At 37.9% G+C, this 17,942-nt stretch overlaps 1 protein-coding gene across 6 annotated transcripts in view; it reads right to left on the minus strand.

Moving 5' to 3' along the window:
• The window catches only part of SEPTIN9 (septin 9), a 406,717-nt gene that overhangs the window by 68,064 nt on the left and 320,711 nt on the right, over nt 1-17,942 (minus strand). The window lies entirely within an intron of this gene.

Genomic DNA, 17,942 nt, shown 5'->3' on the forward strand with positions numbered 1-17,942 from the left:
GAGCCAAAATGACTCAAAGCAATTAACAGTATTTTGTTTTTTAAAATTCAGAATGACTCCATAGGAGTCTCTCCCACCATCACCACCACCACCACCACCACCCACACATAAAATAAAAAAAAGCAACCAAACTCAAATCTTAGAGTATGACGGAATTAGACCTGGTCCCCTCACTAGGAGGGGGAGGGGAGGGGAGGGGAGGGAAGGGAAGGGAAAACAGTGGAGGAGAGAGTGAGAAGAGTGGAGAAGGAAAAAAGAAGGAGGAGAAAGGAAAAAGAGATGAGAAGAGACAACCCATAGTCAACCACCTGCTTTTCTCATCTTCTCAAGGACTCTGCCTAAGGGCTGCCCAAGATTGCTGCCTTCTAGATTCTTGCACTACAAAAAGAAACATTAACTTGATTCTAATATAGAATAGACTTTCAATCTACTTTCTGCATTTCAAAGCTCCTCCCAGGCCTACTCTCCACTCAGACAACCATTATCCTATTTAGGCAAACATTTCATAAATGAATTGCTTGAAATCACTATCTAACTGATATCCCTGCTTCAAGTTTTTCCACACTCAAATCCAGTTGTTAATTGAAAGGGATGGGATGGACTACGAGGTCCCTCCCTTCCTGCTCTAAATCTATGATCCCATGATGCACCCACCTTACAAGTGTCAAAATAATCTTTCTTTAGCACACCTGGGACTATGTCACTCTCCTACTCAAAAAACTTGCATGGCTCCCTATTACCCTTGGGATCACTTAAAAGCCTTTAAAGCTCTTCACAAGCTACTTCTCTACTTTTCAAGGCTTTATTATCCTCCAGGCACAGGCACTCTGTCATCTAGAAATACTGATTTACTTGTTTTTTTATCCATGAGACCTCATTTCCCATTTCTGTGCTTTTGTCTAGGCTATCAAATCAGGTCTGGAATGCATTGGTCTCCCTGCCTTAGAATCTCTACTTCACTCCAATGTAACCTATAGCAGCAGATCTTTTCTGGCTAGTTTTTGATTCTTTTCTGTATCCCACAGTCCTAATCATTTAACTACCTTGCCAAACCCAAGTGCTTCCTTTTCATCAGAAAAAATCCAGTCCAATTACGTATCCATCATACTGGGATGGAGAACTCATTCAGTTCTCCACAAAGACACACAGTCAAACCATAAAGAGAGAAGAGACATAGTCTCAGACCAATGAAAGAGGAAGAGCTTGCTTCCTCAGATCCTGGATTGGCTGCTTGCCTTCAAGGGAACCTGCCAGTTTTCACAAGCCCTAAGTAAAAAAGGAAACAATTCCTGGAGAAAATGGCTTAGGGGGGAATTTCCTGGGTGATCTCTGATGATATCTAACTAAAACTTGGAAAGGATCCAGGTCCCTCAATCCTATCATACCCACACTTCATAGCAATGAGTGTCAGGAGAGAAAGCTCTTGAATTCAATTAAGATCCACTTTTACAAGGTAACACAACATACCTCAAAGGAAGAGGTACTTGATTCTGTATGGTTTAATTATAACAACACCTTAGAATCTTCTGAATGCTTCATTTTTAGCTGTTACTTAGCTATTTAGATTTTGATAAACAGAAATGAGGTAAAAGAGGCAATCCCTTAAACAAAGATTCAGGCTTGAGAAAGGCTGTTTGAATCTGAGTTTTGGCATGGGGCTGATGTGAGAGACTTACTGACTGATTTAGTTATGACAGAAAAGGAAAAGTGTGGATTTAAAGACAACTCCACCAATCAGGGAGAATTGTGGGAATACCAAAGTCAGGAGGAAAGAATGGATTTTGGGGGTTGAAGGTGCCAAGGTAGATTCTAGATATAATAGGTTTTTACTTATTTTATATATACTTATAAAAATGTTGTGATACACATTCCCCCCCAGTAGAAATGCAATGCCCCAAGGGCAGGAACTGTTTAATTTATTTTTTAATCTCTTAACATATAGCCTGTCATATGGAAATACTGAGCTATCTCCTAGACAAGTGGAAATGCAAGAGCCTCAGAAGATTAAGGCTAGAGTCACAGACATGGGAATCATTATCTGCACAGATGTAATGATTGTTGAGAGTACAGAAAGGACCAGAAGCAAATACAAGATTCCAGTAATGTCTCAAGATACTATATAATGGAGGCAAGTTACTTCACTTCTCAGAAGTCATAAAACCCTATTACTACTATCTTCACTGTTGATACCACTCAAAGGGTTGCTGAAGATAAAGTATTTTTTATAAAAAGTGCCATAAAAATGTGAATTTATTTTTACTACTACTATAAAGAAGGAAACTCTGAAGAATCATATTATAAAGGTTGTTTCCCTCCCTCCATATATACTGTCATCAGTCAAAAAAACTTTTATTAAGCTCCTACCACCTATTATCAGGCACATTCTAGGAACTTACTGGGAAGTGGGTTTGTTCATAGATACCAGTGTGAATATGGATATATGTATATATATATCCGTATTCACTGGCTAATTTATATTCTTAAAGGACAAGAATAGAAGATTAATGGTAGGACCTGGAGAATCTTCTAGGAAATTAAAGTGTGGCTCTGTCCTGTAAGAAGATAGCTGAAATGCTGATACTCAGAATAAGTTGGGGCAAGTGATGAAAGGTTAAGGACCACGGAAAGAGCTATATCGGTTCAAATGAGAAAAAGAAGGTCAAAGAAAGGATCCTGTTTTGAAGGAGATACAATGATGGGAAAAGATCACTTAATTAACAAACATTTGGTCAGAGTTTAGTATATGTCAGATAATATTCCAAATAGGGCAGTTAGGTGGCACAGTAAATTGGATTCTAGTCCTAAAGGTAAGGTAAAGGTAAAGACATCAAATTCAGTCTCAGAACTTACTAGCTCTATCACCATGGGTAACTCAATTAAGCTAATTTACCTCTGTTTCCTCATCTGCAAAATTAGTTAGGAAAAAGAAATGGCAAAACACTCCAGTATCTTTGCCATGAAAAACCCAAATGGGGTCATGGAGAGTCAGACAATACTGAAATGATTCAATAATAAGCTAAATGCTGGGAATACAAAGAAAAAAGCTAAAACCATCCTTGTCCTCAAGGAGATTGAATTCTAATAGGGGATAAAACCCATACTCAAAGAAGTACAATCTCAGAGAGGAAGGAAGGTAGCAATAGGAAGAGAAACCAGGAAAGAATTCCTGCAGAATACAATGCTTTAGCTGAGTCAAAGGAAACCAGGTTTTCTAAGATACTGCAGTTAGGAGGAAGATCATTCTAGCTTTGAAGATCAGTTAAGATCCAAAGACACAACAGAGGAAAAAGACATTGTCATATGTGAGGAACAGCAAGTCAGAGGCAGTAGTAGACATTTGAAAGAGCAAGAAAAATTATAAGGTTATTGCAATAGCCCAGGAGAAAGCTGTTAGTAGATCTGAACTAGGGTGTTGATGCATGCTGTGATAGGAAAGAAGAGGACATTCCTGAGAGATGATGTGGAGATGGAATCAAAAAGACCAGCCAACTGATTGAACATGCACAGTGAGAGTGAGGACTTGAGGAGAATGAGGTTTTCTACTTGGATAAGAAGAAAGGGATCTGCAATAGCAATAATAGTATAGCTCTGAAGGGAAGGGGTCTAGTTTTGGGGAAAGGTCATGAGTTCTGTTTTGGACATGATGAATTTTGAGATGCCTCTGAGACATCCAGTTCCATTCTGATTGAAATGCTTGATGGGTGGTTTGTGATCTGGAAACTGGAAAGAGGGTGAGATATATAGCTCTGTGAATCATCTGCACTGAGATAATAGAGCCCAGGGGAGCTGATGAGACCAACAAGTGAATGATAGTGAATAGTTTAAATACTATGCTAAGCACTTTCACTTTTCCTCTCAATATACTGGAAGGTAGGTGCTTTTAATATTTCTATTTTGCTAATTGAGGAAATTGAGAAAAATAGAATTTAAGTGACTTGCCCAGGGACATATAGCCAATAAGCTTCTGAAGCTGGATTTTAACTGCTGATCCCAAGTCTGGTGCTCTATCTACTTGGGGTGCATGTTATATTCAGATAGATGAAGACCCAGTCATGGAGATTAAGGAGCAGTCAGACAGGTAGGAGGAGAATCAGAAGAAAGTCGTATCATGGGAAAAAAAGGCAAAGAATTATGAGTTTCCAGGAGGAAAAGGTGGTCAGCAGTGTCAAATGCTAAAGAGATTTCAAGAAAGATAGGGATTGAGTAAAAAGGTCATCATATTTAGAAGGCAGAGTGCTGAAACACTGGTTTCATCCTCTGTCAAGGAGAATGACTTTTGTTTTGGGACAGATAATAGTGTGTTGAAATCCCAATTAAGTAAGGAGCTAATAGAAGATCACTTAGTTACCCTGACAAGTCCATACAAAGTACATTCCAGGATATAAAAGAGCTGGTTGGTAGATGTGACTGCTGATCCTCTGTAAGGGGAATCTGCTACTTAATAACTGTGTACCCTTGGGCGAATTACTTAACTTCAGTTTCCTCATCTATGAAAGAAGAGGGATGGGCCAGGAGATCTGTAAAGATTTTTCTTCTAGCTCTAAATCTGAAAAGTAGTTAATAGTATACAACTGGATCTATCAATGAGGAGATTACTATTGGCCTTGGAAAAAGCTATTTCAACATAGTGGTGGGGAAGAGGTCAGATTATAAGGGGTTGAGGATGTGTGGGTAGAGGCAGGCATCAAGGGAAAACTGCTTTTTCACATTTGGAAGAAAGAGGAAGGAGACAAATACAGTGGGTAGCTGGAAAAGGTAATAGAGTTAATGAAAGGTTTCTTTGGGATAGGGCTGTAGGAAAGCCAACAGAATGCTGCAATGCTTTCCATAATGTCTGGTCTCTGCAGTTTTATATCCCTTCTAATTGTGTATATAAGGATATGGTTTTGCTACTCAGGATTTGAAACTGCAAACGCTAGCTATCCTTCCACACTCTAAATGAATCAATATTGAATCCTATAATCTATACACTGTGTTCTTAAAACTTCACTAAGACTTTTTGGAACATGCTGTATAAATGCACGCACTTATGTTCGTGTGTGTGTGTCTGTGTGTCTGTGTGTCTGTGTGTAAAACCTTAATGTCCTTGCTAGGATCATTGCATATTTAGGAGTTAAAATACTATTCTGCTCCATTTGTGTGTTCCCTTCTGATTATACTTCTGCAATCTTGATTTTTATTTAGCTATTTATATTTTTTCTTCCTTTTTTCAGAATCAGTACCACAACCCCTCAAATTCTGCCTCCCAATAAAAACCTTCCCTTGTAACAAATAAATGAAATATGCAAACAAATTCACACACTGTATGTATAGATGTATATCTCATTCTATTCTATGGAGTTCTAGTCAATCACTTCACTGACAAGAGGAGGTAAGAATGATTTATCATCAGTGTCTGGAAGAACTCTCCTATCACTGCATGGATGAGAATTTTTTTTGTCAAACCTTTATTTTTTTTTTAATATAAATTGATTTATTTATTTTTCCAACTACATGTATGGTTAGTTTTCAATATTCATTTTCTTTGTAGGATTTTGAATTCCATATTTTTCTTGTTCCTTTCATCCTTTGACAGCAAATATAACTATGTTAAATGTGTTTTCATATTAGTCATGTTGTAAAAGAAGAATCAGAACAAATGGGAAGAAAAACATGAAAAGGAAAAAACCATAAGTAAAAAATAAATTTAAAATATTGGAAATTGTATGTTTTGATCACTCAAACTCCAACTCAACTTTCTCTGTACGTGAAAGGTATTTTCCATCACAAGTCCTTTAGAATTGTCTTTGATCACTGTAGTGTTGAGGAGAGCTAAGTCTATCAGAATTCTTAAGTCTTAAGTCTTTATCTGCTTTTTATCCTTTCAGAACATTAGTTATTACATACATTCTTTTCCTGGTTTTGCTCACTTTACTAAGTACAAATTCATCAGATCCTCCTAGGTTTTGTTTTTTTTAGGGATTCATCATTCTAAGATTTTGAACCCAGATCTTCTAACTTCCCTCCTGTACTCTATAGCTAAGAAAAATTTAATAGTTTCCCACTGTGTATTTAAACAGTCCATATGTCTTCACCCTAAATTCAAGGCCTATCAAAACCAGGTCTTAAACTTCCTGTCATGTACATAATTAAGGACTGTTAAACCTCTAAGGGACTTTGGGAGGTGAGGAAAGAGGGTCTAGGGATCTGTGATTTTATCAGTATACAGAATTATTCAAAAACTCTGTCCAAACAACCTAAAGATTTAGAAAGTTGCTAGGGGCAATGAGAAGTTAAGTAATTTGCTAAGGGTTAGGACAATTAGGTGGCAAAGTGGATAGAGTGAAGAGTCTGGAGACAGGAAGACCTGAGTTCAAATTAGACCTCATACACGTAAGCTGTATAACCCTAGACAAATCACTTAACCTTGTTTGCCTCAATTTCCCTTCTGTTAAATGAGTTGAAAAAGGAAATGGTGAACCATTCCAGCATCTTTGCCAAGAAAACCTCAAGTAGGATCCTGAAGAGTCTAATACAACTGAATAATTCAGTGCTAGTAGTGAGAGATGGCACTTGAACCCATTATCCTTATTTTGAGGGTTCTTCCAAGAGAGCTTAAGGCTCCATATTTCAAGCTAACATACTTCAATCCTTTCATTTTACTGATGAGGAAACAGATTCAAATGTTAAAGTAATTTGCTCAATCTCATTCTGTACCTGAGTAAAGGTATAAACCTACATCTTCTAACAGCAAATTGACATTATATTCCAGGAAAACTAATTGTTCACATCTCCTTCATCTTTTAAGTCCCAAATCAAATATTTTAACAAATATGCATAATAAACTGCAAATAAATAAATACCAATATTCCTTCTTGATCCCTTAAATCAGTGGTATCAAACTCAAATATGCTGGGGTCACTAAAACCCAGCATATTGATTTAGAAGATCACACATTAATATTATCTATGTTCTATTATATTTTTATTTATTTTGTTAAATATTTTCCAGTTGAATTTTAATCTGGTACAAGCTGCACTCCAGTGTTTGCTACTGCTGCCCTAAGCCACAAATGATATTTCCCTCCTCTGAAATCCAATAGCATTTTATGCATTATTTTCTTATGAGATTTCTTTTCTTCCACCTTAAAGTGAAACTATATATATATATATATATATATATATATATATATATATATATATATATATATTTGCCATAACTAATCCTCAAGTTTCTCGAAACCATGGAATATTTCTTACTCTTTTTGTTTGCCCAAGCACCTACCACGGTGATTTGAATATAGTTAGTATTCGTTGCATGTTTTTTGAATTAATGAACAATCTGATTATGGTGAAAGGTTAATGGGATATATATGAAGGAAATTCTACAGAAGAGTTTTAACAACATTCTTAGAGAGCAGGAAGACACCAACTGAGAGGGATGTTATAATAACCCTTGCTTTCTTGCATATCTCCACAAGAGATTTCCCAGCTGCCTTCTTATATTAGGTCCAACATACAACTGCAGAATCAACCCCTCCCAGCCAAGGGACAGATAAATTCTGCCAAAGGGTTTTCTGTGGAGCATATTTTTTCTCTGTACCTGTCCTAGTAGCTAGCACCATGGAGGCCACTGTAAATGTTCAATAAACATTTGTGACATGACTGAATGGTGGCTATAAACTATGGGAAGATATTTCTGCTTCTTTAGGAAGTCTTGAAACAAAAGGCACTATCCCAAGCATCTTCTATACACAAAAATATTATGGGGGGGGCAGACAACAGTACTCTAACCCCTACCATCGGGTATATTACCCTCTCTCAGACACAATTTCCTCATCTGCAAAAGAAAAAGATTAGGCTAAGACCCAGTAAATTCCTTTTTACTCAATCTATGATTTTTATGAATTTTAGGGGGAATGTCAAACAGGAGAGTCTAGCAGAAAATGGCTTCAGTGTTTAGCATACATATTCATACTTTTGGTCAGAAAAACTGTAAACTTTCTCCTTTTTTTTTTTTAACCTTTTAAATATGAGCAAACAAAGAAATCCATCTTTTGCCAGGAAAAGTAACTGAAATTCAAGGGTGTAGGAATTAGGAATGCTTTGACTCTCTTTTCCCCTTCCAACATGAAAAACAAGATTAAACCAGTAAATGACATTTTATTCTGTGTGTTTTCCTTTGGCCACACTATACATGTGATTCATTGTCCTTTGCCTCAGTTTCCACATCCCTTTGGCTCCACATCTCAAAGAAAATAATTCCAAGGGTAAACTGATCAGCCCCTAGCCCTGAACTAAAGTGATTCTCCCAGTCATTAAAGCCTACCCTTACCAAGCTTGTATCAGCTGCCTCTTTCCCATGGACAGATGAACTCCTACAGGAAAATGAAACAAACTAGAATTCTAACTACAGTTATTCATCATCAACAAAGAACTCTTTCCCACAGATCCATGTTGATACCATTTTAAAGGAAAAGTGGCAAAAGTCTGATGCAGTACACTAAGTGGATTTGCAGAAAATTCACCCAACTTCAAATTGTTGCCTACAGAGAAGTATATATGCTCCACAGAAAATCCTTTGGCAGAATTTATCTGTCCTTTGGCTCTGAGGGGTTGATTCTACAGTTGTATGTTTGACCTAATATAATATACTCTATCCCTGATACACTGCTAAAATTTCTTTAAATAAACATGTATTAAGACCTTATTTGGCTACTTTAGTACAGATCATTTTCTCCTTCAATTGATCTCATGGTAATCCATACTTTTATATAATTATCATATTCTGATTTGTATTTGATTTTTCTGAGGACATGCCTTATAACTCTTATTAGAATTTAATCTTGTCAAGGACAAGGGATTTGCATTTCTCTTCCAAACTCTAATAGTATTTAGCACATAAGAAGCCCTTAAAAATGTTTGTGGAATGTGAATGAATTTGAAAACCACAAAACCACAGAATCTCAGTGTTGGAAGGAGCATCAATGATCACCTCATCCAACCTGTATTTGCTGCATGAGAACTGTCTTCATGGAAATCAATTTGAAGACTTTCAGTGATGGTAAATTCAAAATTTGGGGAAGAAGGAATTCTATTCCACTTTAGCTGTTAGATCTTTTTCCCTTACACTGAGTCTGTGACTTCTACCCATTGCCTCATGTTCTACTAAATAAAACAAACTCTTAATCATCTTTCAAAAGAAAACCTTAAATTAATCACTTGAGCTAAGTTAAAAGCCATAGTAAGGAAAAATAGCTTTGACCTGGAAGACCTCTTTTGTTTTTTAAAATCTGTTTATGGGATTATTATCATATACAGAAGGATTTTTTTTGACCTGACCCTATGCTTTCACTGACCTAGGGTATTATAGGTAGATAAACCAATTCTCTTTACCAATGCTGATCTGAAACTGTTTAATAAAGACTTGACCAAGTTCAAGAGGTCAGGATGTGTTTGTGCCAGAACTTAAATCCAGGTCTTCCTGATTCATGATAACTACTGACTTTGCTATACCAATCTGCTTCTGTATAAGAGAATAAATTTCAATACAAAACAAAAACTCCTAAAGTCACAGGGTGTAATCTGAGTATCTGAGCCAATTACCTCTCTTATTATGAATAAAGATTTTATGGTACAGAAGGAAGTAAAAAGGAAATTGCTTTGTTTGGGGTCAATCCTTTGCTCTTATCAATTGGTCCTGGGGAAAAGGACCATCTTTGTTTATACTGAAAGCAAAACCACTGGGAGAGATAACACTAGTTAATATTTTTGCAGCTAGAGATTTATAAGAAACTCAGTCATCTCCTCCAGATTCTAGTACTCTCTCCTTACTTAAGTTACTTCTTTTGCCTGGGTATGCAGTGGTCCCTGCTTCCTTATCCCTGTTTATGTTTCACCATTCTAGCTTCTAATCTTAATCCTTCATGGCATCCCTTTTCCTCTCATCGTCTAACTTTCCCAAAATCACAAACAATGATTCTCCCTTAGATTCAATGGAATCACTGACCAATGATTGTTACATGTTGTTGTCAAGAAATTAATAACAGCAAAGTCTTTTTACAACTTTCTTATAGTAATTTTTGCAAATGGGTAATCCTTCCCAAAAAAATCAAAAGCAGAGTTGCCTGACACTCTTTCCTCTTATTGGCTAAGATGCCCAAGAGAAAAAAATACCCTGTCCGTTATTACAATAAGAAGGCAACGAAACTGGCCAGATCTTTGTTTTACAAGTATCCCAAGAAATGTAGCATCAGTCAGAGATATCACCCACTTTGTCAATTGACTCTAATACACCACCAAAGATCTCTTCTTTTAAAAGCATTTAAAGGTGCCACCAGCAATTAACCAGTTCATCTGGGTCTAAGATCATAAAACAGTTAGTTGCCTCTGCATCTTAAACTGGCCCACAAGTACAGACCTGAAAGAAAGCAAGAAAAGAAACTAAGGCAGCTGGTTTAGGAGGAGCAAAAAGCTTCAGGTAAACAGGATGTCCTTAGAGGTATGAAGTGGGAGTGGTCAGAGGGCTCAGTCCTGGGAGCCTAAGCCCACCACTTAAAGGACTTTTGATTGGCTGCTAAGCAGGTACTGGGTTTGTATTCAGAAAAGTCTCAGTCTCTGTCTATTTCTCCCTCTTCTTTTTTTCCTGGTTATGTAGGAAGAAAAGTCCATGTGTTTAACTGCCTCTAGTTAACCTGAGTAGGGAGGATGGGCCCCTTGTGTTACCTCTCTCTTCTACCTTCTGAAAGCAGACCTTTTTTCCTTCCTTCCCACATAGCCATGTTAAGAATCAGTGCCTTGAATGACCTGCATAGCTCAAAATAGCAATGTATTTAAGGCAGCCAAGAGGGAGCAACTTGTCCACAGGTTGCTTATTTATTCAAAAATAACCGTCATGGAGTGAATCCTTTGTAGATGGGACATAAAGAAAAGTGTTCTTTCTCCTATACCACCCTGGCACAGGCTCACAGAAGCCCAAACATCCAATGAAACATTTACCCAATGTGTCATTAGCATGAGGAGCCATTCGACCAGTCTAACTGCACTTTGGACTGAATTCACTAAGACGGCTAGGTGTAGGGGCCCTGCTTAGACTTTATTCTCAAGATACCATTTTAAAGATTACAAATTCCAGCTTCTGAGCAGAGCCTTTGGTAGGGGCAGGAATGGTCTAGGCTCTTCCTTTATTATTACAATGCCTCAGAGTAACTCAAGAATAGAGCAGCATCTGTGGGCAGGGGATTGAATGGACAAGAATACCTGAATTCAAATCCAGCTTCAGACACATATTATCGGTGTGATCCCTGGGTAACTCACTTAACCCTGTTTGCCTCAATTTGCTCATCTGTAAAATGAACTAGAGAAAGAAATGGCAAACCATTCTAGTATCTTTGCCAGGAAAATCCCAAATGGGACACAACTGACAAATAACAATAACAACTGGAGCCTAGACTCAAGAAAAATTAATCTCCTCTGGTAGTTGTAAGTCTCTGAGAAGGTCATAAAGCACCTGGAACAATGCCTGAGTGATAGGGAATTGGATGGGGATAGGGAACCTCGGGTTCTCTGTGGGTTTAGTTGCCTCAGCACATTCTACTAAGGAACACCCAAAGGTCAAAGTCTGTGGGAATTTGTCTCTGGCCTATAGAAGTCTTCTAGCATTTACATTAGCAGCAGCCGAATACAAAATGGCACTGGTCTTCACAGAACCTACCCTGCAGTGGGGGTGGGAATGGGGGGTGATTTAGATCAGGAACAGGGAAGGGAAGTTGCCCCAACAGAAAACTACAAACATATGCTGCCTATATAGACAGGGAGAAGTTTCACTTCTCCTAAGCTAATATATTGTATCAACAAGAGTTAAAACTTCCACCTTAGGTTCTATCAGCCAGCAGGAATAGCAGTTTCCAGTTCCATGCTTCCAACCACTGAGCTGAGTTTAGAAGAGGAACTTTAGGTTCCAAATGCAAATTCTAGCCCTGGTTAATCAGAAAGTAAGAGGAAATTAGTTCTTTACATGGAATAATTCCGTGAATAAACTCAGATTTGATTGGTTTCGATGTTGCTATAAAAGATTTTGACCTAAAAGAATTAACCAACTTCAGTAAGACTCTTCCTTCTCCTTGAGATCAATCCAAGTATCACTACAGAGGCTATTAAGCATTTTCATGCCTTGTCACACCAATCCTCTGCTAAGGGCTTCAAATCATAGTTCACTGAAAACAAATATTGACATTAATCTATGAGTTCCTTCTCCTCTCACATCACTCACATACTCCCCTCCCATCTTCTTCATCCTTGTCTCCTTGCTAAGACCAACCCCTTGATCCTAGATGCCAATTTCTCTGGTGAGTTGTCCCCACTATCATAACAGGCTCCCACTAGTCAATCTCTCCCTTCATACTAGCTGCCCTCCTGTTTCCTCCAAATATATACATTTAGCTTTCATCCTTAAACATCCCCTATGTGATCCAACCATCCTTATCAACATTCCTTCTATATATCATCCATCTATATCTCATGGCTAAACTTGAAAAAGTCACCTAAACCTGCTGCTTCTTTGCTCTCTTCCCAATCGATCCTAAACCCTTTGAAATCTCCATTCAATTGAAATTATGCTCCTCAAAAATACCAATAATCCTCTAATTGCTAAATCTAATGGTCTTTTCTTAAGCCTCATCCTTCTTGACTTTTAACTCAGCCTTTTACACTTAATTGCCCTCCAACTGAGGCAGTTAGATAGTACAGTGGATAAAGTTCTAGACCTGGAGTTAGGAATCCCTCAGATCACATCTGACCTCAAATACATTAGATGTGTGACTCTAGGCAATTCAGTTAATCTATTTGCCTCAGTCTCCTCAACTGCATAATGATGATAAGGATTGTTGTGAGAAACAAATGAGATAATATTTGCAAAGCACTAAGTATAGTGTTTTGTGGTTAGTGAATGCTCTATTTGATACTCCAGAACTTCATGACATTGTTCTTCTGTGGTTCTCCTCCCTGTCCCACCACTCCTCAGTCATCTTAGTAGAATCCTCTTCTAGGTCATATCCACTAATTATAGATTTCCCCCAAGGCTCTATCCTGGTCCCACTTCCAATGTCCCTGGATGATCTCCATAACTCCCAAGGGTTCATTTGTCATCTCCATGCATTTGATTCCCAAATGTATATATCCAGTTCTAAATGTCTCCCCTGAGATCCACTACCAAGTCATAAACTGCCTATGAAATATTTCAAACTGAATCGGAGTCCCATAGATATTATCAAAATCAACATGTCCAAAACAGACTTGAGTATCTTTTTTCTCACCCTTCTGTTACTTCTCAACAGTGACTGTTGAGGATAATACCACCCTTCCTGGCACCTCCCAGTCATCATCCTCTCCTCATTCTCCCTCACTTTATATTACATATCTATTGTGTGCCAAACCATACCCTATTTTTACTTTATCTCCTATCCACAATCCACCCCCTATCGTCTCCTCATACATGGCAATTGCAATAGCCTTCTCATTGGTCTCTCTCTCTGCCTATATACATTTTTAATAGGCTGCCAAAGTGATTTTCATAAAGCACAGTTCTAACCACTTCAACTCTCTTATGAACCTACCAAGATTAAATTTCACTGACTCCCTATCATCTCCATGATCAAATTTAAAGGCCTTAGAATCTAGTCCCTTCTTTCTTTTCTAGTCTTCTTATTCTTTACTCCTCTCCACGTGCTCTGAGGTTTAAAGACAACGGACTTCTAACTAATCTTTGCATCCAACTGCCTTGTTTTTCATCAGCTATCCTCCATCCCTTCTGGAATGTTTTTTTCCCCCTTTTCTTTGCCTACTGGGTTCCTGACTCTACTTAAATTTCATCTTCTGCAGGAGACTTTTCTTCAACTGCTAGTTCTTTCACCTGGAGATTACTTTCCATTTTATTCTGAATATATCTTGTATGTCTAATTTTTTTCCAGATTGTCTCTCCCCATTAGAATATCAGCTCCTATTGAGCAGATGACAATATTTTTGCCTTTTCTTTGTATCTCATGGCAAGGCTTTTCACCTATCTCCAAAAGGTTTGATAATTTTTTTTTCTATAGGGCTGGAGAACATGAGTCAGAAAGAGGTAACAGTCAAGGACACAAAGAAAGTCAATGACAAAGCCAGAACATAGAACTTCTTGGGGTCTCTTCGGTTGCTTGTGCCTCTATATCATTAATTTCTCAGTGCACTACTTTTGCTGACTTCATTTTCCTCCCTTCCCTATCAGGACTCCAACATCTGATTACTAGTCTGACTCTACACAGTTTCCGAATCAAGAATATTGTGCCCCTTGTCCTCTCACTATTCAGGCTTTGTCAAACTCCCACTATTCATTCTCTTTATTATTGGGGAAGTCACAAAATTGTGTAGGCTGGACCTGCTAATTCATGTTTTATAATCTCAATTGAGTCTTTCCTTACAAACAAGTCAGTCAGTATATTCTTCCCAATACTTTTCTAACACAAAGCAATGACTGCTCCAAACCCTCCCCCATTCTCCCATCCCTAAACTGAGAACCTCATCTTATTCTTTACTGAGGAAAATCAAGGACATTCTCAGTAAGTTCCTTCTTATCCCATTCTTCTCATTTCCCAACTTTGGCATAATCCTTCATTTTCTCCTCCTTTATTCCAGCATCTCTGATAATGCAGATCTTCTCCACAAAGTCAATCCTAACACAATGCCTGAGAAGCTTAGAAATATGGGCATGTCTCTTTCATCCAACCCTTTTCTTTGAGTCCTAACATATGCTCAGGCTGTCTTCTGATTTGAAGTCTCCTTTTCTCTGTCAAAATTCTAGAAATGATACATGAACTGAGTTTGGAAGAAAATTAGGAATTATAAGAAGCAAAAGTGAGGAGAAAGTAAAAAGCAGTCAAGGAGACTGGATTTGCAATGAAAAGTAGAGGACACAGGAGACAGAACATCACGTGTGTGGAATAGCAAGTAGCTCTGGCTAGATCAGTACAATGTGAGAAGGGAGTTAATACTCCTAAAAAGGTAGACAAGTCAGATTTCTGAAGGGTTTTAAATGCCCAACAGCAATTTTTTTTTTAATCTTAAAGGCAAGAGAAAGTCCACTGGAGTTTCTTGAGAAGGGAGATAACATGGTTAGACCTGTGCTTTAAGAATATCTCTTTGTCAGCTATATGGAATATAGGTAGAGAAAAGCAGAGAGAATTAGTAATTGTCCACAAACCATTCCCTATAAACTTGGCTTCATTTACCAATTAACTATTTTAAGGGAGACAGGAAGGGTCAGTGGATACGGTCTGGGAAGGTAAATAATTCAAGCAACAAAAAAATGTCACTTAACATTTGATTTTGAAATAGATCATCTGCTCCCCCCTCCTCCTAAAAATACAGATTAATCTTTCTTCTTAGGATAAAGGCAAGTGAATTTGCATTTCCTGTGTACAAATGAGAGTGGGAGGAGGCCCAAACACTTGATGAACAGGCAGGAAGCCAGTTTGGGGGCCTCTTGTAAATTTGCAGTGGGAAATAAGAAAAATGGGACTCCAGTTAAACAATTTTAAAGTCCTCTGAATCTCTCTCTCTCTCTCTCTCTCTCTCTCACACACACACACACACACACACACACAAACACACTCCTTAAGTTTCACATCTCTGTGTGTGTATGTTCTAAATTTTAGTTGCAAAGTTTGATGTTATTCTGATTAGGTGAACACTAGCAACCACATCACTTAATAGAATAGTCCTCCTCAAAAGAACTCTGAGCAGACCCATTATGGCTGCAAAGCAGTCCTCTCTGGAGATAAACAGTCATGTATCAGAATAAAAAGTTCAAAAGGATATGATATCCAACAATCAGTTGCCAAATCCTTAAGGGAGCAAATATTCTTCCTGAATATAGCACAGTATAATGCTTTGGTGGTAGAGCTAAGTCACTGCTTCTCTCCTTTAAGGACAAGGACAAAAATCATGGGCTATTATACCACAGTCTTAAAACTCATTAGACTCAAGGTTATTCATAGGATCATTAGATTCAGAGCTGAAAGTCACATTTTTTCCCCAGAGAAAGTAAAGCAATTTGCTCAAGAAAAAAAAAAACAAACAAACATTGTAAGTACTAAGTCAGACAGTAAGAATCATTTTGGGCAGCTAGTTAGCACAGTGGTTAAAGCACTGGACCTGAAGTCCAAAGAACACAAGTTCAAATCTGGCTTTAAACAGTTACCAACTATGTGATCCTGGGTAAGTCAATTAACCTTGTTTACCTCGGTTTCTTCACCTGTAAAAATGAGCTAGAAAAGGAAATGGCAAACCACTCTAGTTTCTCTGCCAAGAAAATTATAAATAGGGTGATGAAGAGTCAAAGATAATTCAACAGTTAAGTCAGAACTCAAATCCAGGTCCTGTAACTCTACACCCAAAGCTTTTGTCAACACATCTGCTATTCAGCCTCTCCTTTAAGCCCCCCAAGAATGGTTGGTGCTCCATTTCAACTGAATGTGGAGAAGGTTTCATTAAAGCCATTGGCAATGCCTGCAGAGAAGATAATTTGAAAGTAGAGAAATGTAAATCAGCACTAAGAGAAGTCTATGTTTAATAAAGCATAGCCAGAAGAAATGTATGTTCTGCTGAGAGGAACAATATGTTCACAGATAAGTACAACAAAAGAGTTTATAATTATAATGCAACATAATCCATTATCTCTGTCTTAGTCTAGGCAATGAGCTTGGAAAGAAAAAGTAAGCCTAACTTAAAAAAAATTATCCATTCAAGGGAATTCAGCAAGATCCCTAGAATTAAACATTTAGCTCTGTTCAGATTCTTTAGAAATAAATCCCCAGGGTGCATTGGGAACCTAGTCAAAGAGAAATGATATATCACAAATTCTTACTAAGTTTCACACATTAAACTTCAGTTTAAAATGTAGTAGAAGGAATAGTCCTGGGTTTAGAAGACTTGAGTACCAGGTGTGATATGCACTAGCTGTATGACCTTAAGCAAGTCACTGGGAATAAATTAATTACTTTATAACTTTACCAAAGTCTCAGAATTAGAGAGATTTCAGAGGGTCATTTAGTCTAACTGCTTCCTTTAAACCTCCCCTAACAAAGAACAGTCACCTCACTACTTCAGTCGAACAACTTCAGAGGTCAGGAAATTCCTACTTATATTGAGCAGGAATCTGCTTCTGCAGCTCCTTCCTAAAGGCTGCTCTGGTAGGACTTGTCCTTGGAGGAAGGGAGTTAAACTGGATAATAGAAATAGTTCACTTGCATGTTCTTTCACTACCTTCCTCCAATTTATCAGATTTTCCCAAAGCAGTTCCACCTGGTGTCTTCTTAAGACCTCCAATCAGGTAAAAGGGGGAAGATCTGGTGAAAACATTGGATTTACAAGAGACCATGAGACCCATCAATGGCAGTGTCTTTTTTTCTTCCAAAAGAAAGGAATTTCAAACAAGGAGATGCCACCCTTAAACCTCCTACTGAAATCTCATGGCAATTTTATGTCAGAAAGAACCAGGGATACAAAAGTGGAATTAATAACATGTTGTAAAATGAATGAATCACCTCAGGACATTTGGATTTGAATTTCAAGAGCAGATGGCACTCTCTGCTCATACTGATCTATACTCCTTTAAACAGCTCCATGTGGCAAAGTGCCCCCCTCCTCATTACAACCTCAAAGTGAGTGGAGATTCACTTTGGCTAGGCAAACACGTCCCCCCTAACTCCCTAGAAAGACAAAACAGAAAAACCCATTCGTCCTTCACTCCCAGAAAGAAAAGCACATTAGCAAGAAAGTCATCACAAATATTCAAAAGAAGAGGGAACAAAGATCTCTGGACCTTTTTTGCTTAGGGGCATTTTAAAAGTCAAATTAAATTAAAATAAAACAACCCCTCTCTAAAAACTTCCCCAGTTGAAGTTCCTCTTGCTCCAAAAGGTAAGAAAT

Source organism: Macrotis lagotis, chromosome 2 (genome assembly GCF_037893015.1).
Source record: "Macrotis lagotis isolate mMagLag1 chromosome 2, bilby.v1.9.chrom.fasta, whole genome shotgun sequence".
Taxonomy (NCBI): Eukaryota; Metazoa; Chordata; class Mammalia; order Peramelemorphia; family Peramelidae; genus Macrotis; species Macrotis lagotis.